This window comes from Danio rerio, chromosome 6 (genome assembly GCF_049306965.1).
Source record: "Danio rerio strain Tuebingen ecotype United States chromosome 6, GRCz12tu, whole genome shotgun sequence".
Lineage (NCBI taxonomy): Eukaryota > Metazoa > Chordata > Actinopteri > Cypriniformes > Danionidae > Danio > Danio rerio.
This window is the reverse complement of record NC_133181.1, coordinates 7,299,021-7,323,445: the sequence shown is the minus strand read 5'-3', so window position 1 is coordinate 7,323,445 and position 24,425 is coordinate 7,299,021. Positions and strand designations below refer to the sequence as shown.

The following is a 24,425-nucleotide window of genomic DNA, read 5'->3' as shown; positions in this document are numbered from 1 at the left end:
CAAAAGTTCATAACATACAAAAACGTAAAGAACTAAACCTTACCTATGAAATGTTCTGCCGTTGTTTTGTTTTCTTTGTTTGCTTGTTACTACACCCGTAGACAGCGCTAAAGTCCAGCATCTTTACGTAGTAACACTGTCTTCTTGACTAGTGCTGTTGAATGACATTTGTCCTGGGAGCACTGTACAAATGTGGCGGCGCTTTAGACGCATGCTCAGGGTCCCTATGCGATATCTAGTGTATATATCTATGATACAGTAGTAGCTATCTGCTGCGGCTGCCTCAATGGCAGGCAAAGACATTTTACTTCAGTGGAAAACTCGGCCCTCATCATGATATAAGGATTATGCCCATCATATGTGCTTGTTTTCTATTTGTGTCTCCTTTGATATATGACATACATCGCAAAAATACGGCATTTCCTCTGTGTTCCTGCCCTCCTCCATCTGAATTTCGCGCCTCACCAAAACCACGTGATTGTAAATGTGGAGGGCGGGTGTAGTGACGTCGGCGCGCAGGGGCGGGGCAGGTTGTGATTTTGGTATAAATACGCACGTCAGCTGCCTCACCTGTTTGCCAGTTCGATAGTTTGCTAAGTACTTCGATAATAACGTCAAACAAACAAACGCCCCAAACACTCGATGGGATCCACGCCGATTACCGCCAAAGAGATTTTTGGCCTGAGGTCGACACATCATCCTCAAAATCACACCAGGAGTTTGAGACCCATCTGTAAAGCAGCTTACAAAAGGTATATTATGTTCGTTTTTGTTGTTGGTCGACGTAGCGGTGTTGCTAACCTGCAGCACGGTTTGAATTGAGTAAAGTTTTGTTTGTGAAAATATTTGTTTTACATTTTATTAGGGTATATGCCGAACTAGTGTTTTTCCCATACTGATAAACTTCCGGTGACCTGTTATTGTGAACTTTTTTCGTTTTATACTGTTCCTTTCACAGTATCGATGTTGTAATGTCATTAAATACATTCAGTTAAATAAACTTTGGCATTTATTTAGTTCCTCAAGCGCAAAACGAGACAAAAAGCAGTTTGCTCGCACGCGCCCGTCAGAATCGGCAAGCTAGCGCAGAAGTTCCATTGAAAATAACGTTACTGGGGTAAAATAAATGCTTATATTACAAAGACATGGCGAGATAACATGTAATTTAATGCAGTGCTTATTGTACAATCTGAGACCCACTTTAAATCGGATATAACTCAGCCAGTGGGGATCGCTGATTTTTAAAGAAAACAGACCTTAAACGCACCAATTTTGCATTGGCATTCAATTCGCAGGAAGCGCTTAACCCAGGTTACTGGCAAATTAAAAGTCATATTAGCACGCTTAGGCATATATGCCGAAGTATGCTTGTATGACTTTTAATAAATATTTATAGTATGATCATTTATTTTACCCCAGTATATTCAATGGAGCTTCTGCGCTATCCTGCTGATTCTGACGAGCGCGTGCGAGCAAACGGCTTTTTGTCTCGTTTTGCGCTTGATTAACTTAAATGCCAATGTTTATTTAACTGAATGTTTAATGACATTAGAACATCGATACTGTAAAAGGAACCATATAAAATGGAAAAAAGTTCACAATAACAGGTCACCGGACGTTAATACGTATGGGAAGAACACTAACTTAGCTCGGCATATACCCTATTGAATTCTGCTTAATGTTTAGCCTAAACGAGAAACTGTTATACTACAGTTGCTTCGTTTTAAAGAGTTTTTGTGATGCACTCAGTCGATTTATCGTCGTCATCCAGACAGTTATTGTCGAGTGAATGTTGAATTAAACATTTGTTTATTTGTATATGCAGACGTGCCGCTTTTTGATTAAACTAGATTAAGGGTGTTTAATATTTGGGGTGTTTTTATGAGAGCAGGCCTCAGTTTGTTGTGCAGGATGAGTGATGTTGAATTGAGGTAAAGTTGGTTTTATATTCGCGCATTCATTCAATTATATAGTACAGTATATATGACTAACGTAGACTAACCATGTTACATTGAAAAAAAAATCAAATATGAATCCTTGCATTTACTAATTTAAGTTGTTGTAAACAATTTATTTGGGCTGAATTTAAACAAATTAAGTTGAACATTACACAATTTACTTTGTTTAAATTCAACACATAAATTGTTTGCAGCATTTTTTTTTCAGTGTTGCCAACTATTTCCAAGAGGAGGGAAGACTGCAGACTTGGATCCAGACAGATCTACGGCCTAAGCAGTTTTACGTCCCAGGCAGTTTTACACCCATGTTGTCCCTGATGCGTCCAGTAGAGGGAGGCAGTGCAGTATTTTCTATTAAGCCTCCAGAACTCTACCACACTCAACCATAATTGCATTCAATTACATTTAATATAATGCAATGTTCTAGTTTAAACAATTAAACTATCATATGTCTATAAATGCAAAGAAATCTCACAATTTTAAATGGTCTACTGATTTTTATTTATATAGCTATACAGTGCATTTTGTATATAAGCTATGAAGTTTGCATTGCACATGCATTCATATAGTTTCACATTGTTTTATAATGTTTATTGTGACAATTTGTTACAAAGAAAATAATAAAATATGGGAAAGTCGGTATCACAATTTGTGGCTGCAAATAAAAAATAAATAATGACTTTGTCCTTTTGTTTTAACTTGTTATTTTTCTTAAAGAATAAATCAAATATATAAAAACATATTTTGATATGTTTTGCATAGGTCCAGATTATATATAAAATTTCATGAAATGTTTTTTTTTTTTGCTTTTCATTTGCCATTCTTTACTGTTTCTGGGGATTAAGAATTTTTTGATATTTGGTCTAGAAACAAGTCAAACTTTTAAGTGCGTAAAGGATTTTTGCAGAGTATTTATACATAACTTTATTTATTTTTCAGTGAGCATGAAGAATTTGATGAAAAGATTCAGCTTCATTTAAAGAAAACTACCTATCTAGTGATGTTGTTGTCAATGAATAAATGTAAAAATAAAATCTAATGTATGGGTTTTTGTCAGGTAGCTAAATGGTCCTTGAGATTTTAGAAAGGAGTGAATTGTCTAAATGTTCTGCAGCTGTCTGGTAGTCAATACCACTGCATTATCAAAGCACATCATTACTCCATATTACACTTTTGTTTGGTTATAATTTTATTTTCAAAATGCAACTTTACATATAAACAATAGAACAAAATGCATATCTCTATATGAAAACTTATAACTAGCCTACTATTAACCATAACACTATCCAACTATTTGTGTTTTTAATTTTTCTAATTAAATCTATATTCATTTGCAATTGGGCTTTTGCATATCTGAAATTATTTGTTGAGTATCAATTCTGCATATTATAATAGTGTGTATATAACTTTCTAATACATTAACTTAGCGTTCATATTTAATGTAATCTAATTTAAAAATATACAATTGATGAACAGGACATTTAATAATCTGGGAGCGTTGACTTGACAAATGTATTATTTGGCCATGTATCTTTCATTCCCCTACTGGACGCATTAGGAAGAACAGGGCCGTAAAATTGTGGGTCGTAAAACTGCCTGGATCAAGTCTGCAGACGCCCCATATAGATTTCCATTGAAAAGAAGCTAAAGCCTGCCCGAAAAGTTTCCACGCACTAATTTGCATATTAGTCACGTCATCTTGTAATATCTGGCAAGCGTAAGCCCGTCATGTCTTTACTCTCTAAAGTGCAGTGTATTATATTATATTATATTTAAACATTACACCCAGATATAAATAGGTTCTAATTAACATATTGCTTTGCGCGATGTCGTCATTGCATAATCAACTCAAAACTACATCTTTATGTTGTATAAAAATAATTTACGTTTTCTCAAATTGACTGGCCATCTCAGCAAAAACATTTGTTGAAATATATCCATATAGATTTGTATGAAAAATAGAATTGACTATTTGTAAAAGTAATACAAACACTTTTTGATGAGATCCCCCCCTCCCCCATATAACAATGAACAGGTACATTATTTTAAACAATCTGTACTTACTCTTTTTAACTTGTAATATTAACACATTTGTGAAAGTGACAGCAATTACAGCACTATTGGAATTTATTTCTACCCAAGTTACCAACAATTAACAGTTATGAAATGCAATCTGAGCTAGCAATTTACTCTACTGAGTGAAGCCTGCAGTCACTGCTCTGAGTCACTTTTTAAAAATTTGCTAAAAGTAGCCAAATGAATGTTATCAATTGCTAAATTTGTTGCTAGGGGCTTTTTGGAAAAAAAAAAAAAAGTTGCTAAATCTAGCTACAAAATTGCTTAGTTGACAACACTGACAATGATGTTCTGTACACAGTTTAATACTAATTAGGTTGTGTATAAAAATTCAAAATCATACAAAGTATATGTAACTTAATGTGTCGTTGCTCTTTGTGTAAGGCAGTGGTGCTCAACCCTGTTCCTGGAGATCAACCTTCCTGCAAAGTTCAGCTCCAACCCTGATCAAACACACCTGAACCAATTAATTAGGACCTGAACAGCGCTTGATAATTACAGGCAGGTGTATTTGATATGGGTTGCAACTGAAATCTGCAGGGAGGTCGATCTCCAGGAACAGGGTTGGTCACACCTGGTGTAAGGGATTCATCAGAATAAACATCAAAATCAGTCCAAGGCACTCAAAAAATGTAAAAAAAAAAAAAAAGCCTTTATTGACATGGTTGTTCCTTAAAACTGCAGCTGCATCAGGTTACTCTTATGAAGTCAAGTGTTATCAAAATGTGTAGGTGCAGTTTGAAGAAATAGCCATGTCAGTTAAGGCTTTTTAATATTTTCCCCACATTTTTCAAGCGTCTCAGACTGACTTCTGCTGTTTATACTAATTAGGCTGTTGTTGTTAGATGAATTTTCAAGAGGGACTAGAAAAAAATTGTGACTTTTTTATTTATTATAAATCTTTAGGAAATAATTCTGGTACTTAAAAAATAGAGGATACAACAAGCTAATCCAGCTAAAATAGTGCTTAAAATGCCACTTATTGGAGTATTTAAACATCATGATCAAATAGAAATGGGGTGAATAACTGCAAAAAAGTCCACATTTTGAAAAAAAAGAACCACCCCTTACACATGGCTGGCTACGAGCCTGGTGAAATATTTTGTGAATATTTATTGAAGAATAAGAAATATTGCAACGTTTGATTTTTCCAGTGTACTGTATAGGGCTGCACGATATTGGAAAAAACTGACATTGCAACATTTTATTTTTCTGCGATACATATGGCGATATCGAGTATAGTTTTAACAGGTGAGATGAAAAGCTCTATTTGGAAAGAATTCATAATTTTAGGATAATTTCTGATGGCAATAGAATGATTTTGTAGTGGAGCACATCTGCATAAAATGTAATAAACAATCACATGATAAATACAGTAAAGCAAAGTTACAAATGAAAATAAAAATCCTTAATGGTTTTTCTGGGAGTCTAATAGTATTCAGGTAAAACAAATTGAATAATTTTATGTAAAATAAAAACACTGATTATTATTCATTGCATATATACTGTTCCTAAATACAATTAATCTTTCTTGAAGTTTGTACAATGTTAATTTTCTGTGCCTGAATGCTTTAAACTGTCTAACCTGTGGTACAGATGACCTTTTAACACCAATCTCTAAGTATAGTTACGGGTCGTAGACAAGTTATATATATATATATATATATATATATATATATATATATATATATATATATATATATATATATATATATATATATATATATATATATATATATATATATATATCTGTGTAATCTTTGTGTCTCACTCTTATTCCTGATCACAGCAGAGACTCTCCTACCAAATGTTTTCAAAAAAATCAGTAAGTTTGCTACATCCACCTGATGCTTACCGCTATATTGAATATTCGGTCTGAAATTGCATGTAAGTGTTACTTTAAAACAGCACAGCATTAATAAACTGTAAACCATGTTGTACTTAGTCATTCACTGATAATGTGATCCCCATTTAGAGTTTGCAAACAATACTTTTCTGAAATGAAATTAAGGAAAAAGTCTGATTGTGCAAAAATAAAACCAATCTGTCCTAAATTGATGATGTGATGTTGCAGCCAGGTCACCTTGATGGATTTTTCCAGATTCCTCCTCGTTTTTCCAGGCTTTTGTTAGTCACTGTGGAGTCTGCCTTGATAGCCTGAAGGCTTATGGCCTGAAGGCTTATTATGTAGTAGAATATAAGTAGACTTAAACTTTGTGTGCTGTTGGGGAGGTTTTCATCCACTCTGGAGTGGTTTTTAGGATATATTTGGCCACAATTTCCTCTGTTTCTTAGTAAATGCAATAATTTTTAGAGACAAATTTTACTTTGACGTGTATATTTTAGAAAAATGCTCTTGATTTTTTCACAAACTCAGCAATATAGTCTGGGCAAATTGACTACCATTTTGTTATGTTGGTGGCTTTTCTTTTTTTTTTTTTTTTTTGCCCCACCAACATCTATTAGAAAAATATTATTTGATTATAAAGCCATGACACAATATAATCGTGCATTCTTTATTGTTGGTGCTTTTCCCTGCTTAGAACAGGTCAAACTTCTGATCAGTTACAGTGCAAAAAAAGCTTAGTTTCGGTGTTTTATATGGAGTGTGTGTGAGAGAGAGTCTGTGTAAGAGAGATCTTTGTACACTTCAATATTGAGGTAAAGTTGGTTTTATATTTGCACATTCATTCAGTGACAACTTCTGACATGCTCCCTTTATTGTTTACCATGGTAGTTTGAATATTCGGTCTGAAATCACATGCTAGTATGACGTAAAACAACATTAGCACTTTTTATTTGACTGTGAGAAGTGTTGTACTTTGATAGTCATTGCCTGATAATGTGATTTCACTATTTATATTTTCCAAACAATACTTTTCTGAAATGATATTAAGGAGAAAGTCTGAATGTGCGAAAATAAAACCAATCTTTTCTAAATTGATGATGTGATGTTGCAGGTCACCTTGATGGATTTTTTTCAGATTCCCCCTGATTTTTCTAGGCTGTTCTTAGTAACTGGAGTCTGCCTTTATAGCCTGAAAGCTTATGGCCTGAAGGCTTATTATGTAGTAGAATATAGACTTAAACCTTGTGTGCAGTTGGGATGTTTTCATCCACGTTGAGGGAATTTTTAGGATATCTTTGGCCAAAATTTTCTCTGTTTCAGCAAATGGAATGATTTTTAGTGACATCTTATTTTGACATGTATATTTTATGAAAATGCTCTTGAATTTTTCACAAACTCAACAATATAGTCTGTTCAAATTGACTACTATTTTGTTATGTTGGTCGCTTTTCATGTTTTTTTGCCCCATTAACCTCCAGTAGAAAATTATTATTTGATTGTAAAGCCATGACACTATATGATAGTGCGTTCTTTATTGTTGGTCCTTTTCTCTGCTCAGAAGAGGTAAAATTTGTCATCAGTGACGCTGCAGATAACCTTCATAATTTTTTTTTTTTTTTTTTTTTTTTTTGGAGTTTGAGAGAGAGTATGTGTAAGAGAGATGTTTGTACACTTCAATATTGAGGTAAAGTTGGTTTTATATTTGCACATTTGTTCAGTGGCAACTTCTGACATGCTCCCTATATTGTTTACCATGGTAATTTGAATATTCGGTCTGAAATCACATGCAAGTATGACTTCAAAACAACATTAGCACTGCTTGTTTGACTGTGAGAAATGTTGTACTTTGATAGTCATTGCCTGATAATGTGATTTCACTATTTATATTTTGCAAGGAATACTTTTCTGAAATGATATTATTAAGGATAAAGTCTGAATGTGCGAAAATAAAACCAATCTTTCCTAAATTGATGATGTGGTGATGCAGGTCACCTTGATGGATTTCTCCAGATTCCTCCTGATTTTACCAGGCTGTTTTTAGTAACTGGAGTCTGCATTGATAGCCTGAAAGCTTATGGACTGAAGGCTTATTATAGACTTAAACCTTGTGTGCTGTTGGGGATGTTTTCATCCACTTTGGGGTAATTTTTGGGATTTATTTGGCCACAATTTTCTCTGTTTTTCAGCAAATGCTATGATTTTTAGTTACATCTTATTTTGACATGTATATTTTAGGGAAATGCTCTTGAATTTTTCACAACCTCAGCAATATTGTCTGGGCTACCCTTTCAGTATGTTGGTGTCTATGTTGGTGTTTTTCTTTTGCCCCATTGACTTCCATTATAAAAGCATTTTTGATTGTAAATCAATGACACAATATAATCGTTTACTTTTTTTGGCTGTGTTTTTAAGGTGATCTTTTAGTATTTTCTTATTCTTTTTGTCATATTTATTAATGCTCTCTTTTTAAGTCTTCATTTATTGATATGCTTCAGTTTTTTTCACATATGTCGTGCCTTTAAAAAACTTTATATACTTTATATATTGCGATTTCTCATTTGTATTAGATTTGTCAAGTAATTTTTCAATTTTTTATACGTCAGATTCAACTTGTTTGCTGAAATGCTGTTGCAGTTTTTGGATTATTTTAATTTTTGTATTTTTTATTTTCCACACTTAAGTTTCAAAACATGTTTAAAGAATTATGGTTATCCTTTCTGTGTAAACACCCAAAGCGAGAATCTTTAGGAACGGTGAAATAATAGGTATTTAGGCACAGTACTAGGGCTGCACAATATAGTGTTTCAGCATCGATATCGCAATGTGGTCGTTTGCAATAGTCACATCGCAGGATATACAATGTTGAGCCTGGGTGATCCTTTTTCATTTTCACATGTTTTTTGAGGCCTGTGGCTAATGATTTTAAACAGATTTAAGCATAAGAGATTGTACTGTTTGTAACTTTTATAATTTAAAGTTAATTTTATTAATTTTGATTTATTTTATTGTATTTTTATTATTTAATTACTGTACCTGGTGGCTCAGTGGTTGGCACCGTCGCCTCACAGCAAGAAGGTTGCTGGTTCGAGTCTGTTGGGTCAGTTGCCATTTCTATGTAGAGTTTACATGTTCTCCCCGTGTTGGTGTGGGTTTCCTCCAGGGTGCTCCGGTTTCCCCCACAGTCCAAACATGTGTGCTGTAAGGTGAATTGAATAAACTATATTGATCATAGTGTATATGTGTGTGAATGGATGGGTGTTTCCCAGTAATGGGTTGAGGCCGGAAGGCCATCCGCTGCGTAAAACATATGCTGGAATAGTTGGCTGTTCATTCCTGTTACATGTCCATGTATTTGTTTATTTATTTTTGTTATTTTGTCACCTTCTACAATTTTGTACCCATTTTGTTTTAAGTAAGTTTCTTTGCATCTGCAGATCATTGACGCTGCAGCTCTTTCAAGGTGGGGACTTGAGTGGCCCTTTAGATGTGGAGTTGTGCTCCCTTTGTGTTCAGCCTTAGTTTTGTTGTGATTCCTTCCATGCTTATTTTGTTTGTTTATCTTATTCCCTCTAGAGCAGGCATGTCCAAACTTGGTCCTGGAGGGCCGGTGCCCTGCAAAGTTTAGTTCCAACCCCATTCAGTCACACATGGGCTAGCTAATCAAGCTCTTCCTTGCAGGTGTGTTGAGGCAAATTTTAGCTAAAATCTGCAGGACACCAGCCCTCCAGGACCGCGTTTGGACACCCCTGCTCTAGACCAATCCATTAGTTTTTTCCCTAGTTTGTGGTATAGTTGTGGCTGTAACAATTCCTCTGTGGCGACCCCTGATAAATAAGGGACTAAGCTGAAGGAAAATTAAAGTATTATTGTACCTGAATACTCTTAGACTTGAAAAATGATAAACGTTATTTCATTTGTATGTTTTTGTATTGCATTGATCTGTTCTTGTAGATAGTATATCATATTTTATGCAGATGCACTTCACAGAATCATCCCAATCAGTTGAAAATGAATAATTCTTTCAAAGTTCCTTTGCAATCAAAAAGTGGGGTTTTAGTGAAAGTTGATGGGGCAAAAACCCAATGAAAGGCTAGTTAATTTGAACAGTCAACAAGGGTTAAAGGGACAGTTCAAAATGAAAATAGTCATTTATTCATCCTGTTTTTTTTTCCAAACTTGTTAAAGTTTTATTATTATGTTTAGCTTAAAGTAGTTCAGTTTATTTATGTTGAGCTCTGTAAGAAGCCATTATGTTAATTTGTTTGTGTGTTTTTTTTCTCAGCAGGTGTGTTTCATTGGGTGATGTCCTCCATGGTTTACCCCCGTGACGAGGCTCTAGAGTGGATGATGCAGGATGAAATCGTGCTGACTACAACACTAAATCGGTGATCGATTTGGAGACGCTGCAAGGGGAACATGCTCAACTCCTCAAAACCATTCTGGACAGCAGTCAACCAGCCGGAGCGCAGGAGAAATCCAGACTGCTGCTGGAGGACCTGGAGGAAGACATTGAGCTGGGCCTGGGAGAAGCACAGCGGAAACAGGAGCGCTGGAGGAATCCACACTGCTGTTGGAGAACCTGGAGGACATTGAGCTGGGCCTGGGAGAAGCACAGCGGAAACAGGAGCGCAGGAGGAATCCACACTGGTGCTGGAGGACCTGGAAGAGGACATTGAGCTGGGCCTGGGAGAAGCACAGGTTAAACAAATGCGCACATACACACAGTGCTCTCATGAATATGAATTTTGGCTGATGATTAATTCAGTAAGAAATAAGTGTGATTATGCACTTGTCATAAAATTTTGCATTGACAATTAATTGTTTATTTTGGGGCCCATCTATAAATCCAATATACTGTTAGGTCCATAAATATTTGAACATCGACACAATTCTAACCTTTTTGGCTCGATACACTAACACATGGACTTAAAATTAAATTAACAAGATGTTCTTTAACTGCAGACTGGCAGCTTTAATAGGAGGGTATTTGCTTCCAAATCAGGTGAACGCTGTAGGAAATATATCAGTTTGCATATGCCTCCCACTTTTTAAGGGACCAAAAGTAATTGGACAGAATAATTATCATAAACCAAACTTTCACTTATTAGTACTTGGTGGCAAATCCTTACATTACAGCCTGAAGTCTGCAGTGCATAGACATCACCAGACGCTGGGTTTCATTCCTGGTGGTGCTCAGCCAGGCCTCTACTGTAACTGTGTAGTGATAATTAGATTTATAACAAATATTAACCGCAATATTTTGGTATTGATAATAATATTGAAATTTTAGCCTCACATGGGGCACCATTTAATGTAGTTATAATTGGCTTTATCAAATATTGACATCAGTATTTTTGTATTAAGATTAATATTGATATTTTAGCCTCGCACCATGTAGTAATTAACAGATAAATAACTCCTTTTAACAAGACAAAACATTGCTAGCGCTCTGATACAAGTTTTATTTATGGATAAAGTTACAAAGCACTGCAGTGTTTGTGTGTTCTGTGTTTGTCTGATAAAATTAGTCTTACCAAAATGTAAATATTTTAAACAAGCTGAAGCTGATTGGTCAATTCTTGTTAAGTGACTTGTGGTGCACTTGCTGGATTCATTGGCACGACTGCGTCATGCCACTTGTGCGCTCAAGATGTGCATTTCCATTGGAAACAACAAACTTGTGCAAACTCTAGAAATGCGCAAAATGCAAACGGCCCCTAAAAGGCCGCTGTCATTTGTGATCTCCATCAGTTGATCTTCTTGCAAAGACATGGTGCATTCACCAGATTTTTTGACAAATGGCTTGCGAATCCATTTCTTGGCAGTTTGTGGGTCGTTCACTGGGCCCTCTTAGCAAAGAAACTTTCTAAAGAGGTCTAATTTTTACTCACTTTGCTGCTAGTGGGTTACATTTGGACGCTCAAGTGACCAAGGTGTAAGCGAGAGAATAGGGTAATTTTTGAAAATAAAAGACTTGTCAAAATAAAAGACCGTTCAGACTTGGATAATGAATAAAATAGAAATAATTAATATTTTTTGTGCAGCCTGGTACCAATTGATTTAATATTGATTGTTGAGGACCACTGAGCTAGGGAATAAAATGAACTAAGGCGACATAATAATTCTTCTATTTGTCCACTGCTAAGAAATTTTTTAAATGACACGACCCCCTACCCCCCACCCCCCACAAAGCTCGCTGAGGCTTGAATAACTGTGATTTGTTCTGTAGAGAATTGAAAAAATATTGCTTGAGGGGGCTAATAATGTTGACCTTTAAATAGTTAAAAAAAATAATAAAACTGCTTTTTTTCTAGCCGAAATAAAACTATTAAGACTTTCTATGGAAGAGAAAATATTACCGGATATACTGTGAAAATTTCCTTTTAAGAATAAATATTTAACTGAAGAGTGAATAATTTTGCCCTTAATTGTATATGTGTATGTATGTTAATTTGTTAATTTGTTGATCTATTAGACTAATAGACCTTTTCACATTTCCAGGTTTCTCTGTAGCGGAAGTCACCACTGATAAGTAAACATAGAAGGCTTGGAGTAGAAATATAATTTTTTTTTTACAAACTTATTTGCTGAAATAAGAAAATCTCCACATAAGTGTTATCAAGATTTTCAGAAAAAGGAATGTTTGTGTGAGAAGAGAGAATAACATCAAATTTGCTGGCCTGCTAATAGGCAATGCATTATAAATGCCTTTGACAATCTGTAATTTGTTTTTTGTATTGTCATAAAAAAGATAGTATAATAGATATGTAAATACATATGAATGTAAAACAATCTAAATCAGGCGTGTCCAAACTACGGCCCGCGGGCCATCTGCGGCCCGCAATCAGTTTTGTGGCGGCCCGCGAGGCTTTTTATAAATATCAATAGAATCTGGCCCGCTATACAAAAATTAACGTAATTCAATAAATAACCACCGGGTGTCGCTATTACATGCATTCAATTAAGCAGCAGTTCTTGTTATGATCTATCTATCTATCTATCTATCTATCTATCTATCTATCTATCTATCTATCTATCTATCTATCTATCTATCTATCTATCTATCTATCTATCTATCTATCTATCTATCTATACACAGTTGAAGTCTGAATTATTAGCCCCTCTTTGATTTATTTCTTCTTTTTTAAATATTTCCCAAATGATGTTTAACAGAGCAAGGACATTTTTACAGTATGTCTGATAATATTTTTTCTTTTGGAGAAAGACTTTTGTTTTATATCGGCTTGAATAAAAAGCGGTTTAAATTTTTTTATGAACCATTTTAAGGTCAAAATTATTAGCCCTTTTAGTCTTCAGAACAAACCATTGTTATAAAATAACTTGCCTAAATACCTTAACTTAACTAGTTAACTTGATTAACCTAGTTAAGGCTTTAAATGTCACTTTAAGCTGTATTGAAGTGTCTTAAAAATATCTAGTCAAATATTATTTACTGTCATCATGGCAAAGATAAAATAAATCAGTTATTAGAAATAAGTTACTAAAACTAATATGTTTAGAAATGTGTGGAAAAAAATCTTCTCTCCGTTAAACAGAAATTGGGGAAAAAATAAACGGGGGCTAATAATTTAGGGGGGCTAACAATTCTGACTTCAACTTTATTTATATATATATATATATATATATATATATATATATATATATATATATATATATATATATATATATATACACGTGTCTGTGTGATGTATGTAAAATTTGGCCCGCGACAACGTTTGTTTTTTTGCATCTGGCCCTCGGCCCAAAAAGTTTGGACACCCCTGATCTAAATAATAGAAACTAAAGAATTTAAGATGCTGATGATCGTATCATGACATTAATTATAAAAAAAATCAATTTTACTGGAAATGCAGTTTTTATGTATACATAATGCAAATGTCTGTTTGTTGTCAGATCATCAGCGTGTCGGCAGAACCAGTCGCTGCGGTAAAAGCTTGACAACACCCAACACAAACTGCAGAAGAGCAAACACAGCATTGCACAGCTGGAGGAGGAGAAGCACCTGGAGTTCATCAACAAGACTGCGCTTATAAGGTAGCTGACGTGCACTTGACATGCAAAACATGCGACACAAGCTAATCATGTGTCGCAGACATAGAAACGGTGTCTAAAATAGAAATGTCTCGAAAAAAATCGAAAATGTGAAGTGCACGCAAAACATGCGACACAAGCTAAACATGTGTCGCAAAAATAGAAACGGTGTCTAAAATAGAAATATCATAAAGCTAGGGTGCTATGATCGGTCAGGCTGCCTTGTGTGCTCTGACTGGTCAGTTGGACCCTGGGTCCTCTGGTTGGTCAGGTGGCCGTACGTGCGCTTATTAATCTGAAAGCTGATGTGCTCTTCATGGGCCGTACGTGCGCTGATTAATCTGAAAGCTGATGTGCTCTCTTGATCGACCGGGTGGCTTGGGGTGCTCTGATTGGTCAGGAGGCAGCTGTGTGCTTTGGCTGGTCAAGTGCCTTACACCGTGCCTTCGCAAAACATGCGACGCAAGCTAAACATGTGTCGCAAAAATAGAAACGGTGTCTAAAATAGAAATGTCACGAAAAAAATCGAAAATGTAAAGTACAAGCTAAACATGTGTAGCAAAAATAGAAATGGTGTCTAAAATAGAAATGTCACGAAAAAAACGAAAATGTGAAGTGCACGCAAAACATACGACACAAGCTAAACATGTGTCGCAAAAATAGAAACGTGTCTAAAATAGAAATGTCAAGAAAAAAAATCGAAAATGTGAAGTGTGCACCAAAACATGCAACGCAAGCTAATCATGTTTTGCAGAAATAGAAACTGTGTCTAAAATAGAAATGTCACGAAAAAAATTGAAAATGTGAAGTGCACGCAAAACATGCGACACAAGCTAAACATGTGTCACAAAAATAGAAACGGTGTCTAAAATAGAAATGTCATGAAAAAAATCAAAAATTTGAAGTGCACGCAAAACATGCGACACAAGCTAAACATGTGTCGCAAAAATAGAAACGATGTCTAAAATAGAAATGTCACGAAAAAAATCGAAAATGTGAAGTGCACGCAAAACATGCGACACAAGCTAAACATGTGTCGCAAAAATAGAAACGGTGTCTAAAATAGAAATATCATAAAGCTAGGGTGCTATGATCGGTCAGGTTGCCTTGTGTGCTCTGACTGGTCAGTTGGACCCTGGGTCCTCTGGTTGGTCAGGTGGCCGTACGTGCGCTTATTAATCTGAAAACTGATGTGCTCTTCATGGGCAGTACGTGCGCTGATTAATCTGAAAGCTGATGTGCTCTCTTGATCGACCGGGTGGCTTGGGGTGCTCTGATTGGTCAGGAGGCTGCTGTGTGCACTGGCTGGTCAAGTGCCTTACTACACCGTGCCTTCACAAAACATGCGACGCAAGCTAAAAATGTGTCGCAGAAATAGAAACGGTGTCTAAAATCTAAAGTTCACAAAAAAAAATCGAAAATGTGAAGTGCACGCAAAACATGCGACACAAGCTAAACATGTGTCGCAAAAATAAAAACGGTGTCTAAAATCTAAATGTCATAAAAAAAATCGAAAATGTCAAGTGCACGCAAAACATGCGACACAAGCTAAACATGTGTCGCAGACATAGAAACGGTGTCTAAAATAGAAATGTCACGAAAAAAATCGAAAATGTGAAGTGCATGCAAAACATTCGTCACAAGCTAAACATGTGTCGCAAAAATAGAAACGGTGTCTAAAATAGAAATGTCACGAAAAAAATCGAAAATGTGAAGTGCACGCAAAACATGTGACACAAGCTAAACATGTGTCGCAAAAATAGAAACGGTGTCTAAAATAGAAATGTCATGAAAAAAATCTAAAATGTGAAGTGCACGCAAAACATGCGACACAAGCTAAACATGTGTCGCAAAAATAGAAACGATTAGGGATGTAACGGTATTGTAAATACCGTCATACCGCAATATTAATTTTTTTCGATATTACCGAAGTCGCATGACTCGGTAAAACTATAGGTCTTCTGAGAAAATTTGCTCAGGCGAATGAAGCGAACGGGAGGTAGCGAAAACTACAATCCCCATCATCCCTTGCGGTCTGTTGTCGCTACAGATCCAGTAATGCGGAAATGGAGTGTGCTGCTAGAAGCGGGGATCAAAAAGAGCTGTAAAACTCTAAGGCCCCTTTTACAAGAGTGCATTTTAGTTTTAAAACGGCGTTGTAGAATGAAAACGATCCGCGTCCACACTCGCGTTTTACCCAGCGTTTCTGAACAGCTCTCCGTCCACACCAAAACGCTGAAAACGCACGTCACGTGACCACACACACACTCTCGGGCAAGCGCTCCAGCATTTCTACCCAGATGAGAGCTCTGCTTGTCGGACTGCTCATCAAGCATCTCCCGCTGGATCTGATCTCACTATATTTGCTAAACGTGATATTTCATTCATCTTGTTGTCTTTATCTAACGACATAGGCCAATTCCCTGACTTTGGTCATTGGAATCTATTAAGTTACTTGTTCACGGGTAACATGTTTTGGTTAAGCGCAAAGATAAGTTAATGATTAATCCAGGTACATTGACTGATCGCTTGCCTTTATTTCCTACAATGTATAAACTTATTGTATGTTATACTTTTATAATTATCAATTATTAAAACTGATATTCAGCAAAAGAGAGGCTGTGTTTCGTATTTTCACTGAAATTGAAAGGAGGCAGTTGTTATCGGCTCCGTTTTGTTATAAATATGCACACAGTGAAGATGACGCTCATATATGCAGCACGACGCCTCAACATTTCTGCTGTCTGTTAAGTTGCTAATATTAAAATGAAAATAGGCAGTTCCTTATATCATGTTTACATTTTATTGATGAGAAAGTGAAACAACGTAGCCAGGGTGATGTGAATGAATTTATAAAGTACACTGTTCCCTTTGAAGATTTACCCGTGTCCTCGGTATGTTTTCCATATCAAACTGAGAAGGGGGAGACTGCAGCCTTGATCAAACTTGCGAAGTCCTAACTTACAAGAAGAGGATGCAAGACTGAACTGTGTGTGGGCTACTTAATATTGAGGAAAAGCCCCAATCAGATAGGCGAACGTTTGCAGCCCCGCCTCCGTTTTCAGATGTCTCCGTCTTTCCCCATCCACACTTAGACGGAGCAGCAGCGTTTCAGAATGAAAACAGCCTCTCCAGCGTTTTCGAAACGCTCCGTTTTCGGCGCTCAAGAAATAAGTCATATAAGTCATATCTCTCTTGTCCCAGAAACCTCAGTACCAAATGAGAGGTTTTTTTTCTGTTGCAGGGGACATTGTAAATGCCCAGAGATACCAGCTTTTACCAGATTATATTTATATGATAATTTTCCTTTAAACCCATCTCTATCTAAGTGAGTGAGTGATTAAATGTTGAATGTGATGAGTTTTCAACAATACTAAATTAAAAACTTAAATTTTTTTTTACATGGTTTAATATTTTTTTTGTTATTAAAATTGAAGTTCCTGTTTCAAAGCTTACAGATAGATGGCTAATTTGTATGTCATTGACACTTTTGGCACTTTTTTGGAGTATTTTCATAAGTTTTGTTTTTTCCTGTAAATGATTCAATAAATACCGTACCGTGACATTGATACCGAGGTATTACCGTACCGTGAAATTCTGATACCGTTACATCCCTAGAAACGATGTCTAAAATAGAAATATCATAAAGCTAGGGTGCTCTGATCGGTCAGGTTGCCTTGTGTGCTCTGACTGGTTAGTTGGACCCTGGGTCCTCTGGTTGGTCAGGTGGCCGTACGTGCGCTTATTAATCTGAAAGCTGATGTGCTCTTCATGGGCCGTACGTGCGCTGATTAATCTGAAAGCTGATGTGCTCTCTTGATCGACCGGGTGGCTTGGGGTGCTCTGATTGGTCAGGAGGCTGCTGTGTGCACTGGCTGGTCAAGTGCCTTACTACACCGTGCCTTCACAAAACATGCGACGCAAGCTAAACATGTGTTGCAGAAATAGAAACGGTGTCTAAAATCTAAAGTTCACAAAAAAAAATCGAAAATGTGAAGTGCACGCAAAACATGCGACACAAGCTAAACATGTGTCGCAGACATAGAAACGGTGTCTAAAATAGAAATGTCACGAAAAAAATCGAAAATGTGAAGTGCATGCAAAACATTCGACACAAGCTAAACATGTGTCGCAAAAATAGAAACGGTGTCTAAAATAGAAATGTCACGAAAAAAATCGAAAATGTGAAGTGCACTTAAAACATGCGACACAAGCTAAACATGTGTCGCAGACATAGAAACGGTGTCTAAAATAGAAATGTCACGAAAAAAATCGAAAATGTGAAGTGCACGCAAAACATTCGACACAAGCTAAACATGTGTCGCAAAAATAGAAACGGTGTGTAAAATAGAAATGTCACAAAAAAAAAATCGAAAATGTGAAGTGCACGCAAAACATGCGACACAAGCTAAACATGTGTCGCAAAATAGAAACGGTGTCTAAAATAGAAATGTCACGAAAAAAATCGAAAATGTGAAGTGCACGCAAAACATGCGACACAAGCTAAACATGTGTCGCAAAAATAGAAACGATGTCTAAAATAGAAATATCATAAAGCTAGGGTGCTCTGATCGGTCAGGTTGCCTTGTGTGCTCTGACTGGTCAGTTGGACCCTGGGTCCTCTGGTTGGTCAGGTGGCCGTACGTGCGCTTATTAATCTGAAAGCTGATGTGCTCTTCATGGGCCGTACGTGCGCTGATTAATCTGAAAGCTGATGTGCTCTCTTGATCGACCGGGTGGCTTGGGGTGCTCTGATTGGTCAGGAGGCTGCTGTGTGCACTGGCTGGTCAAGTGCCTTACTACACCGTGCCTTCACAAAACATGCGACGCAAGCTAAACATGTGTCGCAGAAATAGAAACGGTGTCTAAAATCTAAAGTTCACAAAAAAAAATCGAAAATGTGAAGTGCACGCAAAACATGCGACACAAGCTAAACATGTGTCGCAAAAATAGAAACGGTGTCTAAAATAGAAATATCATAAAGCTAGGGTGCTATGATCGGTCAGGTTGCCTTGTGTGCTCTGACTGGTCAGTTGGACCCTGGGTCCTCTGGTTGGTCAGGTGGCCGTACGTGCGCTTATTAATCTGAAAGCTGATGTGCTCTTCATGGGCCGTACGTGCGCTGATTAATCTGAAAGCTGATGTGCTCTCTTGATCGACCGGGTGGCTTGGGGTGCTCTGATTGGTCAGGAGGCTGCTGTGTGCACTGGCTGGTCAAGTGCCTTACTACACCGTGCCTTCACAAAACATGCGACGCAAGCTAAACATGTGTCGCAAAAATAGAAACGTGTCTAAAATAGAAATGTCATTAAAAAAATCGAAAATGTGAAGTGCACGCAAAACATGCGACACAAGCTAAACATGTGTCGCAAAAATAGAAACGGTGTCTAAAATCTAAATGTCATAAAAAAAATCGAAAATGTGAAGTGCACGCAAAACATGTGACACAAGCTAAACATGTGTCGCAGACATAGAAACGGTGTCTAAAATAGAAATGTCACGAAAAAAATCGAAAATGTGAAGTGCATGCAAAACATTCGACACAAGCTAAACATGTGTCGCAAAAATAGAAACGGTGTCTAAAATAGAAATGTCACGAAAAAAATCGAAAATGTGTAGTGCACGCAAAACATGTGACACAAGCTAAACATGTGTCGCAAAAATAGAAACGGTGTCTAAAATAGAAATGTCACGAAAAAAATCGAAAATGTGTAGTGCACGCAAAACATGTGACACAAGCTAAACATGTGTCGCAGACATAGAAACGGTGTCTAAAATAGAAATGTCACGAAAAAATCGAAAATGTGAAGTGCACACAAAACATGTGACACAAGCTAAACATGTGTCGCAGACATAGAAACGGTGTCTAAAATAGAAAAGTCACGAAAAAAATCGAAAATGTGAAGTGCACGCAAAACATGCGACACAAGCTAAACATGTGTCGCAAAAATAGAAACGGTGTCTAAAATAGAAATATCATAAAGCTAGGGTGCTATGATCGGTCAGGTTGCCTTGTGTGCTCTGACTGGTCAGTTGGACCCTGGGTCCTCTGGTTGGTCAGGTGGCCGTACGTGCGCTTATTAATCTGAAAGCTGATGTGCTCTTCATGGGCCGTACGTGCGCTGATTAATCTGAAAGCTGATGTGCTCTCTTGATCGACCGGGTGGCTTGGGGTGCTCTGATTGGTCAGGAGGCAGCTCTGTGCACTGGCTGGTCAAGTGCCTTACACCGTGCCTTCGCAAAACATGCGACACAAGCTAAACATGTGTCGCAAAAATCGAAACGGTGTCTAAAATAGAAATGTCACGAAATAAATCAAAAATGTGAAGTGTGCACCAAAACATGCGACACAAGCTAAACATGTGTAGCAAAAATAGAAACGGTGTCTAAAATAGAAACGTCACGAAAAAATCGAAAATGTGAAGTGCACGCAAAACATGTGACACAAGCTAAACATGTGTCGCAGACATAGAAACGGTGTCTAAAATAGAAATATCATAAAGCTAGGGTGCTATGATCGGTCAGGTTGCCTTGTGTGCTCTGACTGGTCAGTTGGACCCTGGGTCCTCTGGTTGGTCAGGTGGCCGTACGTGCGCTTATTAATCTGAAAGCTGATGTGCTCTTCATGGGCCGTACGTGCGCTGATTAATCTGAAAGCTGATGTGCTCTCTTGATCGACCGGGTGGCTTGGGGTGCTCTGATTGGTCAGGAGGCTGCTGTGTGCACTGGCTGGTCAAGTGCCTTACTACACCGTGCCTTCACAAAACATGCAACGCAAGCTAAACATGTGTTGCAGAAATAGAAACGGTGTCTAAAATCTAAATGTCACGAAAAAAATCGAAAATGTGAAGTGCACGCAAAACATGCGACACAAGCTAAACATGTGTCGCAAACATAGAAACGGTGTCTAAAATAGAAATGTCACAAAAAAAATCGAAAATGTGAAGTGTGCACCAAAACATGCGACACAAGCTAAACATGTGTCGCAAAAATAGAAACGGTGTCTAAAATCTAAATGTCATGAAAAAATCGAAAATGTGAAGTGCACGCAAAACATGCGACACAAGCTAAACATGTGTCGCAAAAATAGAAACGGTGTCTAAAATAGAAATGTCACGAAAAAAATCAAAAATGTGAAGTGTGCACCAAAACATGCGACACAAGCTAAACATGTGTCGCAAAAATAGAAACGGTGTCTAAAATAGAAATATCATAAAGCTAGGGTGCTATGATCGGTCAGGTTGCCTTGTGTGCTCTGACTGGTCAGTTGGACCCTGGGTCCTCTGGTTGGTCAGGTGGCCGTACGTGCGCTTATTAATCTGAAAGCTGATGTGCTCTTCATGGGCCGTACGTGCGCTGATTAATCTGAAAGCTGATGTGCTCTCTTGATCGACCGGGTGGCTTGGGGTGCTCTGATTGGTCAGGAGGCTGCTGTGTGCACTGGCTGGTCAAGTGCCTTACTACACCGTGCTTTCACAAAACATGCGACGCAAGCTAAACATGTGTCGCAAAAATAGAAACGTGTCTAAAATAGAAATGTCATAAAAAAAATCGAAAATGTGAAGTGCACGCAAAACATGCGACACAAGCTAAACATGTGTCGCAAAAATAGAAACGGTGTCTAAAATCTAAATGTCATAAAAAAAATCGAAAATGTGAAGTGCACGCAAAACATGCGACACAAGCTAAACATGTGTCGCAGACATAGAAAAGGTGTCTAAAATAGAAATGTCACGAAAAAAATCGAAAATGTGAAGTGCACGCAAAACATGTGACACAAGCTAAACATGTGTCGCAGACATAGAAACGGTGTCTAAAATAGAAATGTCACGAAAAAAATCGAAAATGTGAAGTGCACGCAAAACATGCGACACAAGCTAAACATGTGTCGCAAAAATAGAAACGGTGTCTAAAATAGAAATATCATAAAGCTAGGGTGCTATGATCGGTCAGGTTGCCTTGTGTGCTCTGACTGGTCAGTTGGACCCTGGGTCCTCTGGTTGGTCAGGTGGCCGTACGTGCGCTTATTAATCTGAAAGCTGATGTGCTCTTCATGGGCCGTACGTGCGCTGATTAATCTGAAAGCTGATGTGCTCTCTTGATCGACCGGGTGGCTTGGGGTGCTCTGATTGGTCAGGAGGCTGCTGTGTGCACTGGCTGGTCAAGTGCCTTACTACACCGTGCCTTCACAAAACATGCAACGCAAGCTAAACATGTGTTGCAGAAATAGAAACGGTGTCTAAAATCTAAATGTCACGAAAAAAATCGAAAATGTGAAGTGCACGCAAAACATGCGACACAAGCTAAACATGTGTCGCAAACATAGAAACGGTGTCTAAAATAGAAATGTCACAAAAAAATTCGAAAATGTGAAGTGTGCACCAAAACATGCGACACAAGCTAAACATGTGTCGCAAAAATAGAAACGATGTCTAAAATAGAAATGTCATAAAAAAAATCGAAAATGTGAAGTGCACGCAAAACATGCGACACAAGCTAAACATGTGTCGCAAAAATAGAAACGGTGTCTAAAATCTAAATGTCATGAAAAAAATCGAAAATGTGAAGTGCACGCAAAACATGCGACACAAGCTAAACATGTGTCGCAAAAATAGAAACGGTGTCTAAAATAGAAATGTCACGAAAAAAATAAAAAATGTGAAGTGTGCACCAAAACATGGGACACAAGCTAAACATGTGTCGCAAAAATAGAAACGGTGTCTAAAATAGAAATGTCATGAAAAAAATCGAAAATGTGAAGTGCACGCAAAACATGCGACACAAGCTAAACATGTGTCGCAAAAATAGAAACGGTGTCTAAAATAGAAATATCATAAAGCTAGGGTGCTATGATCGGTCAGGTTGCCTTGTGTGCTCTGACTGGTCAGTTGGACCCTGGGTCCTCTGGTTGGTCAGGTGGCCGTACGTGCGCTTATTAATCTGAAAGCTGATGTGCTCTTCATGGGCCGTACGTGCGCTGATTAATCTGAAAGCTGATGTGCTCTCTTGATCGACCGGGTGGCTTGGGGTGCTCTGATTGGTCAGGAGGCTGCTGTGTGCACTGGCTGGTCAAGTGCCTTACTACACCGTGCCTTCACAAAACATGCAACGCAAGCTAAACATGTGTTGCAGAAATAGAAACTGTGTCTAAAATCTAAATGTCACGAAAAAAATCGAAAATGTGAAGTGCACGCAAAACATGCGACACAAGCTAAACATGTGTCGCAAACATAGAAACGGTGTCTAAAATAGAAATGTCACAAAAAAATTTGAAAATGTGAAGTGTGCACCAAAACATGGGACACAAGCTAAACATGTGTCGCAAAAATAGAAACGGTGTCTAAAATAGAAATGTCATGAAAAAAATCGAAAATGTGAAGTGCACGCAAAACATGCGACACAAGCTAAACATGTGTCGCAAAAATAGAAACGGTGTCTAAAATAGAAATATCATAAAGCTAGGGTGCTATGATCGGTCAGGTTGCCTTGTGTGCTCTGACTGGTCAGTTGGACCCTGGGTCCTCTGGTTGGTCAGGTGGCCGTACGTGCGCTTATTAATCTGAAAGCTGATGTGCTCTTCATGGGCCGTACGTGCGCTGATTAATCTGAAAGCTGATGTGCTCTCTTGATCGACCGGGTGGCTTGGGGTGCTCTGATTGGTCAGGAGGCTGCTGTGTGCACTGGCTGGTCAAGTGCCTTACTACACCGTGCCTTCACAAAACATGCGACGCAAGCTAAACATGTGTCGCAAAAATAGAAACGTGTCTAAAATAGAAATGTCATTAAAAAAATCGAAAATGTGAAGTGCACGCAAAACATGCGACACAAGCTAAACATGTGTCGCAAAAATAGAAACGGTGTCTAAAATCTAAATGTCATAAAAAAATTCAAAAATGTGAAGTGCACGCAAAACATGCGACACAAGCTAAACATGTGTCGCAGACATAGAAAAGGTGTCTAAAATAGAAATGTCACGAAAAAAATCGAAAATGTGAAGTGCACGCAAAACATTCGACACAAGCTAAACATGTGTCACAAAAATAGAAACGGTGTCTAAAATAGAAATGTCACGAAAAAAATCGAAAATGTGAAGTGCACGCAAAACATGTGACACAAGCTAAACATGTGTCACAGACATAGTAACGGTGTCTAAAATAGAAACGTCACGAAAAAATCGAAAATGTGAAGTGCACGCAAAACATGCGACACAAGCTAAACATGTGTCGCAAAAATAGAAACGGTGTCTAAAATAGAAATATCATAAAGTTAGGGTGCTATGATCGGTCAGGTTGCCTTGTGTGCTCTGACTGGTCAGTTGGACCCTGGGTCCTCTGGTTGGTCAGGTGGCCGTACGTGCGCTTATTAATCTGAAAGCTGATGTGCTCTTCATGGGCCGTACGTGCGCTGATTAATCTGAAAGCTGATGTGCTCTCTTGATCGACCGGGTGGCTTGGGGTGCTCTGATTGGTCAGGAGGCTGCTGTGTGCACT

The 24,425-nt window shown here is 37.7% G+C and overlaps 2 long non-coding RNA genes across 4 annotated transcripts in view; both read left to right on the top strand.

Annotated features, from left to right (window-relative positions):
• The first annotated feature begins 572 nt into the window (after positions 1-572).
• Positions 573-24,425, top strand: part of LOC110438668 (uncharacterized) — a 129,603-nt gene continuing 105,750 nt past the window's right edge. The window contains exons 1-3 of one of the 3 annotated variants that reach the window (XR_012407600.1): positions 573-752; positions 10,166-10,581; positions 13,798-13,938. This is a non-coding gene — a long non-coding RNA (uncharacterized lncRNA). Of the gene's footprint in view, positions 753-2,099; positions 2,993-10,165; positions 10,582-13,797; positions 17,920-24,425 lie in introns of those variants that run through there. The other 2 variants (XR_012407599.1, XR_012407601.1) reach the window with 2 other exon arrangements.
• On the top strand, positions 20,721-23,805 carry LOC141386168 (uncharacterized). Its single transcript, XR_012407602.1, has 3 exons — positions 20,721-21,552; positions 21,649-22,851; positions 23,471-23,805. It is a non-coding gene; the product is annotated as an uncharacterized lncRNA (long non-coding RNA).